Raw genomic sequence first — 13,379 nt, 5'->3', positions numbered from 1 at the left:
CCTGTATTTGCATAACTGTGGCATGGGGCTGCCTGGCTGGAAACCAAACCCCCCTCCAAATGGCACAGAGGCGACAGCCATCTGTGTCTTTTTCACATTTGGTTTCATTGTTTTAGGATCAAATCCAACCACTGCAACCTACAGTAACTCTAGACTTTTCAAGGCTCGGAGCTTTCCATATAGCACGATCTGTGGTTTCACTGTGGAGAAGCAAACCTGGAAAAAAAAAAACTTGTTGGACTGGATCAGAAGTATTTTAGTTAGTGCAGAAGGCTGCCAGTGGTGAAACTAGCACTCCCAGAGCATGAATGAACGGAGGGTGTTTCATTCTGTGCATGCTGGACAATTCAGTCCTAACTGGGCATTATGGCTGCACTGGGCAGATCACTCTGGAGATGCATTTCCATTGCCACGTAATAAATATAAGTGCTCTTTATGAGACACTCATGGATGGAAGGCATCTAGTGGTTGCTAAAGGTTATTCTGATGATGTATATTCAAAGCCCTCCTGTTTGGCATTAATTAGCACAATGTTCTATTTTGCAATTTCCCAGCACAGACACATCCAGATTCCTGCTAGGAATTGGAAGTGGCATCCACCCACTCCTCCACCCAAACCAGACAGCACTGATACAATCCCTCCCTCCATGAACCCCCCACAACCCCATGGCAGGGACATGCAGGGGCTTGCAGGATGCAGGATTTTCTTGCATTACACAATCAAGGCATTTATTTCTAACAGGCCTCAGGCTGGGATCTTCATGAAGGTCTCTCCCATGAGTCCCAAAAGCCCAGTGCCATTAGCTGGGAGCTCCTGATTAGTCAGAAGCTCCTGATTTGGCCTGTGGGCTGGAGTATTTCTGACATCCAGGTTGAAGATTGCTGATTGCAGGAAGCTGATGCCCTCAGGAGCTCACAGCCCTAAGGAACTGATGGAAGTTTGTGACCCACACGCTGATTTGAACTCTTCATGTCACAGCACTGGGACAAACTAGTGTAAACTTATGTGTTCCTGTTTCTCTGGGCTTGGTTGCTCCAAGCCTACTACAGCTGCTTACTGATGCAATACTAAGGAAAATGTGTAAGAGGTACTCTGGGGGTTGGATTCTGCCCTTGCCAAAGTCCAAGAGAGAAGGAAACACTTGCGCTTTTTCTACCTATTTTATCCCTGTTGGGTGTCTGAAAAGCATTTGCTACCAGCCCCAAGCTACAGAGATAATTAGATGCTGTACCAACCAAACTGCCAAAAGATGATAACTTGTGTGTTTCAATATTGCATGGAACATAACCTAAAATAGCTAAACAGATCCTGTAATTAGGAAAGTACCAACTTACACTCATATCCTCCTCTGCCTAGGCATCCCACCTTTGGGATGTTCACGGCTTCTGAGCTCCTGGCACTGGGCTGAGTGCTTTTTCCACTGGCTTTGGTGCATCCTCAATGCAAAGGGACTTTTTTGGTTCTTTCTTATGAGTGGTTCTATCTTGCCTCATGTAAGGACCCTCGGCCTCTGAGCTCTAGTGCTGGAGCTGATTCTTTTGCATTAATCTCTTACACCACAGCCATCCTCTCAACAGGCTACATGGTGAGATGAATCATTTTCCATGACTAATGGGACAGTGTGAAGCTCTGAAGGGGCACAGTTACAGTCCTGTAGCTGTGATCCCACCATGGGTGACAGCCACTGCTGGAATCTGCCTCCAGCGTCACCCCCCCCCCGTGGCACCACTGCAACTCCACCATTCCCAGCACCATGGTCCCTGCACGCTCTCCCAGTGCTGGAACAACTAGGCCTACATGCACCACTTCATTTTGGTTTTTACGCCTCCAGCTTCCCTCCAGATAAACGTATTTTTTTAACTCAGAAATACATTTGTTCCAAGTCAGATGCCAACTGCTCCCAGTGCCAAGAAGATGCAGCGCTCCTTCTGCTCGCTCTGTTTTCCCGTGAACTTTATCAGTTTTTGCTTGTTTCTCTGTGACCTTTGGAGCCCATTCAAAGTCATCTGCCTTTTGCTTTGATTTCCTTTCAGTCCAGTGCAGGTTGCCAGCTGATTTGTTGCCTGTTTTTACACATCGCCAGCAAATCACCACCTCTTCATATTGTTCAGTCAGTCATCAACTCCAGGCTTGCCAGCTCTTTTTGCTAATGGGCTAGGAGGGATTGTTACATCTAAGCTAATGGGACCAGAAAGCTGCTTAATTACAGCTAACAAATCTTTAAAGACTAATGTCAGACTTTTATGGCCAGTGAGGGTCTGGCCAGTGTTATGGACCCAAGGTCCACCTGTACGTTGGCTGTACCTCATCTTTCCACTGGTTAGCCAGGCACTCCCACTGCCACAAGCACTGGTTCCACTGCACTGGAAATGTATCCCTCAAGTCGTTGTGCCAGAGATTTGGCTTGTGCTGGTTCTGGGATGGGGACAGTTTTAATGTAGAGCTGGATGGGACCTCCTGGGTGCTCTCCAGCAGCTGGTCCCAGTTACAGGCAGCCAGGGATCAGTGGGAGGTGAAGGAGCCCGGTGGCTTTTAGCTGTGGTTATTCCTGCAATGTTGGCAAGAGCTGGGGTGGACATGGGAGCCCCAGGTGAGGTGCAGAGTCCATAGGCCATGTCCAGGCTCAGCTCCAGCACCACACAGCTCACAAAGCGCTGCTTCCTTGCCTGCAAAGTTCCGTGTTTTTCATGATTCCTCAGGAGAGCTGTATTGAGGCCCATTTGTGGTGAAAGGCAGGAGTACTTTCTCCAAGAGTTATGTGTGTTTCTCATCATGCTCCTCTGCATTGCCTTTTCAGCTCCAGGTGTGGTGCTCGATGGATTGTTGAAGACCAAGATTTCCTTTGTCGACCAGGAATAAAATCCATATTTCCCTCCAATACAGAGAACAGTCAGAAGGAAAGGTGTAGCACACTTGACCAAAACCCAGAATCATCTGCACTATGGGCATCTCCCACTGCCTCATTCAGGACCCCAGGTATGGATTTATTTGATTTATCTCTTGTGCACAGACATGGTGTACGTAGCTTTAAAACATTCTTACTCTATTTTCTCTGTATGGTCCCAGGTCCCCAAAGAAGGTGATTTAGAGAGATAAGTGCTCACTGATTAGATGGAAATGTGATGATTTTACACAGGGCAGTGGGTGTAGTGTTTTCAGAGGTCACTGCACACTGCTTGGGCTCTCCACAGACGTTTAACTTTTACTCTTCCTCTCTTTGTTGGTTCTCTTCCCATAAATCACCAGAATGAAAACATGGATCAGGTGGGGAAAGCCAGTAGCAGGATGAGGGCTTTATTTTGCTATTCTGCTTCCAAGCCTTGCAGTATAAAGACTGTCACAGGGCTGTGAGCCACATGTGGCCCCCTTGAACAGAGCTAAGCTCTACTGGGACCCACAGGCTGATCCACTGCCACAAACTGCTCACAACATGTGTATAAGGACCACTGGGGCTGTGGTCTCCAAAGCTCAGCCCGCAAGGCTCAGCCCCCCAGGGCTGCACAGCCAAATATTGGGGGAGCTTTACTGTTCCCCCAGGCCATCAGAGCAGCCAAACAGGCTGCCAAGGTCAGGGATTAGTCCTATCTTGGCTTCCACAGGCTCTCTTGGGCACAATCTGAATTTCAAACATGCCATGTCTGCAGTTATGTCTCTGATCCAGATCGAAGCTTGTTTGCTTGCACAGCCTCACAACAGAGAGCTCAGTTTGAGCTCCTTGATTTCAGTGTTGGCCAAGGTTTTGCGTTTTGTACCGAGATCTGTGCTGCTGCCATCACCCACGATGCCAATTCAGCCCACAGCCCTCCTGCCACCCACGGAGTCATGGGATCCAGGGCCAAGCCTGGCAACACCCCATCCGAGGGGTCACAGGCTCCGGAGGGGACAAGGGACGTGTCCCGGGGACCCACGCATCTCAAAGTTATCATGAAAGGCTGAGAAAAAAAGGCACCACATAGCCCTGGGGCTAGAGAACCGCTCGGGACGGGCCCATCCCTCGCTGTCCCGGTGCCCGCGCGTGGCCGATCCCGAATCCTTCCCTCCTTTCCCGCATCTTTGCGCGGGGAGCGCGTGCCCTCTGCTGTCCGCGGGCGGAACTGCAGGTGGGACCGGCCCGGGAGCCGGGATGGGCTCTGTGCTGTCCGTGACCTGAGCCGCGTTTAAAGAGGCACCATAAACCAACCGTGTAATGGAGCTACGAGCTGGGAACCTCCAGCATGGACGAAGGAAGGCGTCACGGTCTCTGTGCCTGCGGGTGCAGGGCAAAGGTGCAGCCCTTCTCTCAAGGAGAGGAGAACCCGAAGTGGATCCCTGGTAAAGCCTGAGATGGAGGCTGGAACAGGGCAGCAGCACAAGAGGGGCAGACTGGAGGTGCCCAAGGCACAGAGGCAGAGGAACTCTTCACCAGCACGAAGCACATTTGGAGCAGTGCCTGCAGAAAGGACGTAAGAGCAGGGGCCAGAATCCAGCGTGCATTTGTTCCCTGTGTTTCTGAAATAATCCCTGAGAGATCAACGGGGTTTCACATCTTTCCCCATCTGTTCTTAATCTGTTTGCCTGACAGATGCCAAACCACCATACCCTGCATGGAAAAACACAAAACAAAATAGAAGGCTTTATATCTTCTCTGGTTTTATTCAGAAACGTTCCCCAGAGCCTGGCACTGTTCGTGCCCCAGGCGTGTGCCGAGGCCCAGGGCAGAACCTGCCCCAGGGACAGATCTGCTGTCAGCAGGGGCTCGCAGCGAGTCTGTTCAGGGCACAGACTGTCTCTGATGGAGCAGCTCTGTGTTTATGCAAACCCGATGACTCCAGTTGATTATCTGCTGCTGGCATCCCTCTGCTGCCAAGAAGCCTCCACCAACATCCCGATCCGATCCCGCTGTTCCAGGCGCTGCAGACTTGTACAGCCTGAGGCAGTCCCAGCCAGGCAGGAGGTGGGCAGAGACAAGGGAACTGCCTTGCTAAAGGTCACAGAACAGAAGAAAACCAGCACCCTGAACCCCCCAAAGGCTCCAGACAATTTGTCAAGCAGCCTCTCATCCCAGTGTTATCTCAGAGTTTGTCCCTGCAAAATCTGTCGAGGACGTGAGCAACAGCATTTTAATGGTACCCATGAATACTTTATTTAAGGCTGAGACTTGGTGACTACAGTACTATCATTATCAGTGCCTGGAATGTGCCATCTCTGATAATAAATAATAAAGGATAACTCCCAACATCAAAAATTATTCTGTCCTAAGCTGTTCCCATCCTCATCCTATCGATCAGAAGGTCTGAGTGTTTGTAACAGCTCATACAGTAAATGGACTTTAACATTCTTCTTTCCAAATACTGAAACTGGCTCTTTCCAGGGCAATGCCATGTAATTTATAGCTCTATCATAAATAGTTGCCAAGTTCTTAATAGTTGCCAAATTCTTTGGGGTCCTTTGAAAGTGAACATATTAAAAAGATATGAGCTGAGACTGACCAGAACTTTCATGTCTGTAGGTTCCTATGTGCCTTTTTTGGTCTTTTCAACAAGCTGCTGAAAAACAATTCTGTATCTTTAAGGCAAGATGATGAGACTTTAGTGTTCCCCTGACTAGTGAGAACAGAGCATTGATACAGCTCTACAGCAGCCAAATGTCAGCACATCTCTACATCTCAACTTCACCATTAGCCTCGGCTAAGAGAGGGAAAGGGAGAGATTTCCTCTTTGCGTATCATTTGCTTAATCAATGTGAAACACAATCCCTGCCAGTCTGAAAATAGGTCTCAAACAGTGACAGTTAAACAGCTGTGCAATTTGTCTATTGCCCCAAGAACAGAGTATTTATATAAGGTTTGGCTGAGCAGAAAAGAAGGCTGGGAAAAGATTCAGCAGCTCTGATAGGAGAGGGGAGATGACACTGTCTTGAGCTGTTAACATCACAGCATGCCCTGCTCTGTTCAGGCACTGCTTCCCACCAGCCCAAGCCTAGGTTAATTTAATCAATGAAAACATCCTGTGCCTCCCCAGTTTGGCAAAGGTAGGATTTGGGGTGAAGGAGATCTCCTTTGCTTACTCTGCATATTTTGCCAGAATCCCCCGACTCCGTGAAATGTCAAGAGAAAGATCAACAGAGTGAAATGTAATCTCAAAGAGAAACACAATATTTTTTAAAATGTCCTCACAGCAGCAATCATAATAAAAATACAAACCTGAGGTTTGTAAAAATGTAGCAATAAAACCACAGACATCTTTACAACTCCCAGATACCCAGAGCTCCCCGGCAGCAAGCACAAAAAGCCTCCCAGACACAAGGAGCAAAAGTCTAACTGGGGACCAGGCCTAATTGTTTTACAGCCTGCAAAAAAAAAAAGCCACACATGACACTAATTCACAGGTCATTACCAGCCACCATCAGAGAAGATAAAATAAATTCCCTTCATTTTCCCTCACCTAGAGACCATGGAGCAGCTTAGTTGTAGGGAGGTGGAACGTTGTGCTTACAGGCAGTATGTGGTTTAGGTTTATAAGGCAAGTTCAGATGTTTGTGCTGTTTCCTGGTCATTAAAAGCCCTTTTTAAAAGCCAGATTACAGGCATCTGTACTTCCCGAGCTAACAGTGGGTATGTTCTGTTCCACAGGAATAGAGATCATCTCTTTTAGAATGTGAGGCAGGCCCTCGGGCAATGTAGCTCAGCCTCCCAGTGTGCTCTGGCAGGTTATTTAATATTTCCATGCCTTGAATCTCCCATCAGCAAAAGGAATCCTGTATTTAGATCTTTTCCAACCTTAATGATTCTATGATTTCTCCCACTCTTTGTCCAACCAGGTTTAAAGCTCTTCCCATGGGGACCACATATCATGAGGAGGCAATGGAGGACTGTGGCAGCACAGGGCTGTGCAAGGTGAACACTCACCTGAGCATGGAGCAAGATTATAAAGGACAGAGTGCAGCTGGTGTAGGATTTTCTGGGCTCCCTGACTTTCTTACATGTTTGACTTGGGTACAGCAGGATTTTGAATGCCCACCTGTTTTGCAGGGGGAGGTGAGCACCAGCTGGCTGAGATGATGGTACTGATTCAGCTATGGACAACTGTGGTGACTTTTCCTCTGTCTGCCACGGAAATGAACCCATGTGGTGGAGATGATGGGAAATTTTTCACAGGGGAAAGAAGAATTCAGTGTAGGCCAGGTTTGAAAAATCCAGAGTAAAACACAGCCTCAGCCTAGTACTGTACAACTGTACTGTACAACTGTCAGGTCGCATTGCAGTAGGTTTCTTGATGCAGATAATTTAATGATTCTTTGGCCCACGGGCACATCTCCCACTGCGAATCTGCTTCTCCGGAGCTGCTTTATCACTGACCTGAAAGGCAGCAATCAGGGCTCGTGTGTAAATGTATGTGATGAGCGCTAATGCACGATAATGGCCACAGCGCATCCAGCGGGGCTGACAACACCCACAAGGTTCTGGATGTGTATTTTGCTCCCTGAACATAGAGGTCACTGGCTTTTTCCTGATGATTTTTGACAGAATACAGTAGGCAGAGCCCAAGCATGCATATATACATCTGTCAGTGATTACTTAATAGTTAAGAGTAGTTTTAGGGGTATTTTTGTAAAAGCCATAAAAAAACCCCAAATTGCAGATGTCATGGGTCATCTTTTGCCCTAGAAAAAAACATTTGTTCTTCTCCTCTTATTTCTAGGCTATTCACAACTTGTCCTTTTTCCTTTGTGGACTAATTGTGCAAGTTTAGCTGCCAAGTTCAAGAGCTTTTTGAAAACTGTTCTGGGCCTTAATCACACTCTTTTTTGATTGGAATGAGAACCCTTACTCCCCAGGTTTCTGGGAAAAGCCCATGATATAATTGAAAGGTGGGAACTGTTTTTGTCCTTGTTTGTACAGTCACAGAATTCTGGCTAATGGCTATCTCATGAATTAATGCTGAAAAATAATGGATTTACTAAGAGTCTGGTTGGTAAAGTAGAGATAAGGGAGCTGAGTAAGGGGCTGACGCCTTCTCCCAGCCAGCAATTGTAGCAATGTTTTATGATCGGGGAGTAGGTCAATTCACTTGCACATTTAATGGATGAGATAAGGGCAGCTTGCACTAAATTAGCTTTCTGGGCAATATATGATCTCAGGGATGCAAAACCCTTCTGGCTGCTGAGGGAGCTGCCTGCACGTCCTTCAGAGCAAGGCCTGGCAGAGATATTTGCAGATGATGCTCTCTTGTACTAAACACAACTGCTGATGCTCCTGAGCATCCTGCTATAAAATCATGACCCTATGGCAGTGCAGGCCAGTGTGCCACATCTGGGACACAGCTGGCCCCACTCTATTCAGCACCACTTTGTTAGTGGGAAGTGAGGCTGCAGCAGTTTCCAGAAGGATCTTTGTGTTGTGCCCCTCCAGTCCATGCACAGAGATGTGAGTGCAGCTCATGGCAGCCTGTTCCCGCCTTCTGCTCCTCCAGCCCCAGACATCAGGCTGGATTAGGCACCTCCTGGATCCTGACCTGCTTCTTCCTCCTCAATAGATATCTGAGCCTCAGTTTCAGCACTTGCCATCAGATGTTACTTGTTCTGCAGCAGGAGGTTTCCTCTGGTACCACGAACCCCCCCAGCCAAAGTGTTGTGCAAACAACGGAAGAACAATAACTAAAACCAGTCTCTGCCTTAAGGAGCTGACAGCATCTGCCTTATTCCTCCCAGCTTCTGTAAATAAATCCTTGCGAATGTTGCTGTTTTTCGGAGGACGATAAAAGGACCTGTCGACACTCCCTGCCCAGACTTTTCCTGCCATTCACTGAGCTTTCCACTCCCTCTCCCACGAAGGGAGAAGTTTGTTAAAAATTAATTCTCATCTGATGACTGCTAATTATCTTAGAGGCTGTGGGTAAAGTGCAGCAAAGGGACCAAAGGCAGCGCTCAAGAACAGCCCTGCAGGAGGAATGCTGGCTTGGATGGTGCCACTGAGCGGGATCAGCTTGTGAGGGCTTTAACTGATGCTTCTCCAGTGGGATGTCTGACAGCAGAGCAATGAAAAAAGGATCAGTAGAGAGGTCTCTCTCTGTACTCACATACATCTGGTTCTGATTTTTAAAATCTTCCCTTTTGAACTGGGGAGAGCTCACATCACTCTTCGGATTTTAATATTTTGGTTGAGTTTCATCCTGGCTGTTGTTCCCCACCAAGCTCTGGGACAGACTCTGCACAATAACTTTCCCTGCCCTCCCTTGCACACTGTGAGCAGGGAACTTGTCTGACAACCTGTGTGCTGCCTTCTTGCAAGGAGGCACAGCCTCTCCAGTGTGCTCTCCTTCCCGGCGGGGTGAATGGGAAGCTAATCCTGGATTCCTATCTCAGCCCCGCTGATCTAATTAATAGTAACTCCTTTGGCTTTATAGGGTGGAGGGTGCCTGGATTTAGATCTGCATTACCGGAATCAAAACCAGGCCAGCTGTGCTTGTTGATATTAGAGATGCACAGCAAAGAGAAACAACCTCCATGTGCAGTGACATGGGAGAGGTGATTAAACCTTCCTGCTTCCAGCTCTGCAGCCGTGTGTGAGGAATCTGTGCTCTTTAAAAAACAAGGCAAGCAAAAGAAAAATAAGGAGAGAGGCACCTGGAAATCCAAGAGCCAGCAAGAGTGGGAAGATGCACTGCCTCCTGGAAAATCTGTCTCTGCTCCCAGTAGACCCTGGAGAGTAAACCCAAGATCACAGAAAGCACAGGGTAGGGAGGCAGATCATCTGAGGCAGACACAGGACAGGACCAGCCTTGCCCTAAACTCTGCCTAATATTGTCCTGCACTCATCTCCCCTTAACTAATTAGCATGGGCCTTCTAAAGTACACATGGCCCCTCCACCAAGCGCACACCGGACTCCACGCGCCCTCTTACCTGGTCCCTCTCTCTGTCCCTGACAGCATGGAAAGAAGAGCCCAGAGTTGGCAGTGGCAGGCAGGTCCTGCTGCTGTCAGTGGTGCTGCTGGGAGCCCTCCTTCCCCTGTGGGCGTTTCACTGTCCAGGCTTTGCAGCCACTTGGGAGATCCTGCGTGCAAACAATGTGGGACATCTCCGGTGCAGCCAGGCCAGCCCACGAAGGGCACGCGGGGTGATGTGGTGTGGGATCAGGGCAGTTCCCCAGCTGGTCCTGAGACAGACTGCCAACCTGCTGCCCTGCACTTAGCAACAGGGTCCTGGCAATCCCCACAGATGATTGCATCCCATCAAATCCAGGCAAATCCACCTGTGCAGAGTTCCCTGCTCTGCAAAGCTTGACCGTATGGCTAAGGAATAAGCCACAAAGGGACAGAGGTCTTTGAACAGAAGTGCAGGACTCGGCGGTCCTCAGATCTGGAGTCTGCTTGCTGGATTTTCCACCCAATCCTGTCAAATCATGGGAGTCAAGAAATCTGGGTTTTATCCAGTTTCCCCATGGATGTTTTATCCGACCCTGTGGTGGTTGCTTAGAGCCAGTCTTTGAAAAGATGCCACAGTTCCCACAGAAAGTTGTAACTGCATGAAGCACATAATTACATTAGAGGCACAAGCCATGGACAACACAGGGCCTTATGGACCACTGCATGTTATATCAGGGCTTTTGGGGATCTCTGATTTTGGGGATGCATAAATATTTTACTGTAAAATGCTCATATCTGAGAGCCCTGTGTTTGCACTTCGATGGACTGGGAATTTGAATTTCTGGCCATCTCCAAAGTTCAGGAGTTGTGATCAGGGCCAGAGCTTCCTCCAGCCCAACTCTGCGAAGAGGATTTGCTGAGCTATGATTAACTCGATTACATTGCATCCTTCTCTTCAGGATTTTTTAAAGAACTTTGCAGATATTAATGACACATAATTACCATGCTCACATTCCCATTTTGAACATGGAGAAACTGGGGCAGCTCAGTGCTGCTCACCTGGCGAGGGGCAGAGCAGCCTTTCAAAGGATGACAAATCGGAGTGACATTTGCAGGCTGAAACGTCTCAGAAAGGAAAACATCAGAGAAACCAAGAGGACATGGAATAAATGCTCAGGGACTATTTCGGTTTTGTTTCTGAATGAATGTATTTTTATCCCTTGGCTTCCGACAGGTTTTCCTTACACGGAATACAGGTATGTATTTCTGTTCTATGGATGTCACGTCTTAAGGCCTGTAAAAGCACTTCCTTTGCAACAACACAGCTGGGGGTTTTCCTTCATCTGTGTTCAGTTATTAGGGATCCATATTGAATTAACATCCGTCTTTCCTGCCAAGATGATTCAGATGGCAAATGCATTTCTCTTTTGGCACAGGTTCTGACTGAATCATCTTCTCAGACTAGTTCGTCACCTAACGGGATCCTAAATTAAGAGTGCACATTTTATATAAAAAGATGGATGCATATGAGATAAAATGAAAGAAAAGCCATGAACAGGAGAGGGTTTGTTCTCTGGGTCTATGTCTGCCAGACATTGCATGTGAGCTCAGCCTGGCTTTGTGCAGCTGCTTGGGGGCATTGCTTACACCCACCCCACGCTGGTGGGACACGGCAGCCTCCTCCTCCCCACTGCAGGGCCTTCCTCCATCACTGCTGGCAGAGCTAAATCTCCCTCTGCACCAGGCTTTCCACTTCTAAATGCCCATTTAAAACTAGTTGTCTTTGGGTTTAGCTTTGACTAAGAACTAATGAGCTCTCCTAAAAATATTTCCCTCCAGGCTATGTTGCACTTCCTTATCCCAGGCTTTAGGAGTAGCTAAGTGGATGTAGATCCATCTTCCCTGTCCTCACACATCACAGAATCACCTTGAGGGTACATAGAGCCACCAGCTTGCAGCTTGACACTGAATTTGATTTTGGTGAAGGTGTGAAATAGCTCTCTGTGCTGTGTATAGTACTTCTGTTGACTGAGCAAATTATTATCTCTAACTTGTGGAAACTTTAATTGCCCTTTTCTGTTGGCTGCTTCAAAAAATTCAAGTTTCTGTTTCTTCATTTTAAAGTCTTTTGTAAAGTATCTTAATTCCATTACAGATACAGAAAAGACACTGTGTGCACATATCTGGATGTGTGATAAATCTTATTTGGCTGTTCCTATGTGCAATTCACAGGGGCCATGTCCTGCTCATGGGCAGATCCCCAACTGCCAAACCTTTTTGTGCTCGTTAGCTGTGTGGGAGTGTCTGTGCGTGTCTGACAGTGCACACACTGTTCACCTGAGCTGGTGTGCATCTTTCAGAGGTAGAATCACAGGCCAGTGACTGTGGCACATGCCATCATCTTCTTCCATATGGATTTATAGAGAAAATATGGAGAACATCCAACCATATATGGCTGCACATCCAGGGCCTACCCTGCTGGTGGGCAGTTCAAGGTCACATATATTCATATATTCATGCACAATGAGTGTAGAGCCAAGGTTTACGTGCAGAGCTGGACAGGCTGCAGGAATTCCACCCCAACAGCTCTGCTGAGGCCCTGATGCAGCTGCTCTTGTTTCATTGGGTTTGGGGGGAATTCACACACGTGGGCACAAACTACTTGGGCACAGAGACACATGTGGATAATTGACAATAGCACAAGAATTTCCCCAGCTCTGGGCACACTTTTTCCCACACATCCACACACTCACCTTGCCATGGTCCTTTGGAACATACACAACCTCTGTTCACAAAAGTGTTTCCACTCCCTTGTCCTTCACATGGATACACACGTGTGTGCACACACACCACTTCCCATTCCTCACACACGTCTGCCCCCAACACACAGACACACCTGATGTCCCTCTGTCCTGGTTTCAGCTGGGACAGAGTTCATTTCTTCTCGATAGCTTGCTTGGTGCTGTTTTGGATTCAGAATGAGAATGGTGTTGATAACACATTGATGGTTTGGTTCTTGCTAAGTTGTGTTTATCCTAAGTCAAGAATTCCTTTTTTCTTATTTGTGTCTCATGATCTGCCAGTGAGGAGAAACAAACTGGGAGGGAGCATAGCCGGGACAGGTGACCCGACCTGGCCAAAGGGATATTCTTCCACACCATGGAATGTCATGCCAAATATATAAACTGGGGGAGTTACCTGGAAGGGGCCGACCTGGCTTCGGGAAGGGTGGGGGGCCTGGCTTCAGTCAGCAAGTGGTGAGCAGCTGTATTGGTTTTTTATTTGTTCTTTTCCCTTTTTATTATCATAATTATTATTATTTACCATTATTATTGCATTTTACTTTGTTTTCAATTATTAAACTGTTCTCATCTCAACCTACAAGTTTAACTTTTGATTCTCCCGTGCGCGCTCCCGCCCCGCTCCCCGCACGGCTCCCGCAGCGCTCCCGTGCGCGCTCTCGGCGCGCCCCGCCCCGTGCGCGCTCCCGCGCGGGCGGGCGGGGCCGCGCTGCCCCCCCCGTTGCCACAGCGAC

The 13,379-nt window shown here is 48.0% G+C and overlaps 1 long non-coding RNA gene across 1 annotated transcript in view; it reads left to right on the top strand.

Annotated features, from left to right (window-relative positions):
- LOC120322751 overlaps positions 1–5,182 on the top strand; it is a 36,246-nt gene extending 31,064 nt beyond the window's left edge. Inside the window, exons 3-4 of the long non-coding RNA XR_005562641.1 lie at positions 2,799–2,977; positions 4,889–5,182. This is a non-coding gene — a long non-coding RNA (uncharacterized LOC120322751). The remainder of the gene's footprint in view (positions 1–2,798; positions 2,978–4,888) is intronic.
- The last annotated feature ends 8,197 nt before the right edge of the window (positions 5,183–13,379 follow it).

Source organism: Pipra filicauda, unplaced genomic scaffold (genome assembly GCF_003945595.2).
Source record: "Pipra filicauda isolate LSUMZ 115617 unplaced genomic scaffold, ASM394559v2 scaffold14_size4853619_pilon, whole genome shotgun sequence".
Taxonomy (NCBI): domain Eukaryota; kingdom Metazoa; phylum Chordata; class Aves; order Passeriformes; family Pipridae; genus Pipra; species Pipra filicauda.
The sequence above is the reverse complement of the archived record's forward strand: the minus strand, read 5'-3'. Positions and strand labels throughout refer to the sequence as shown.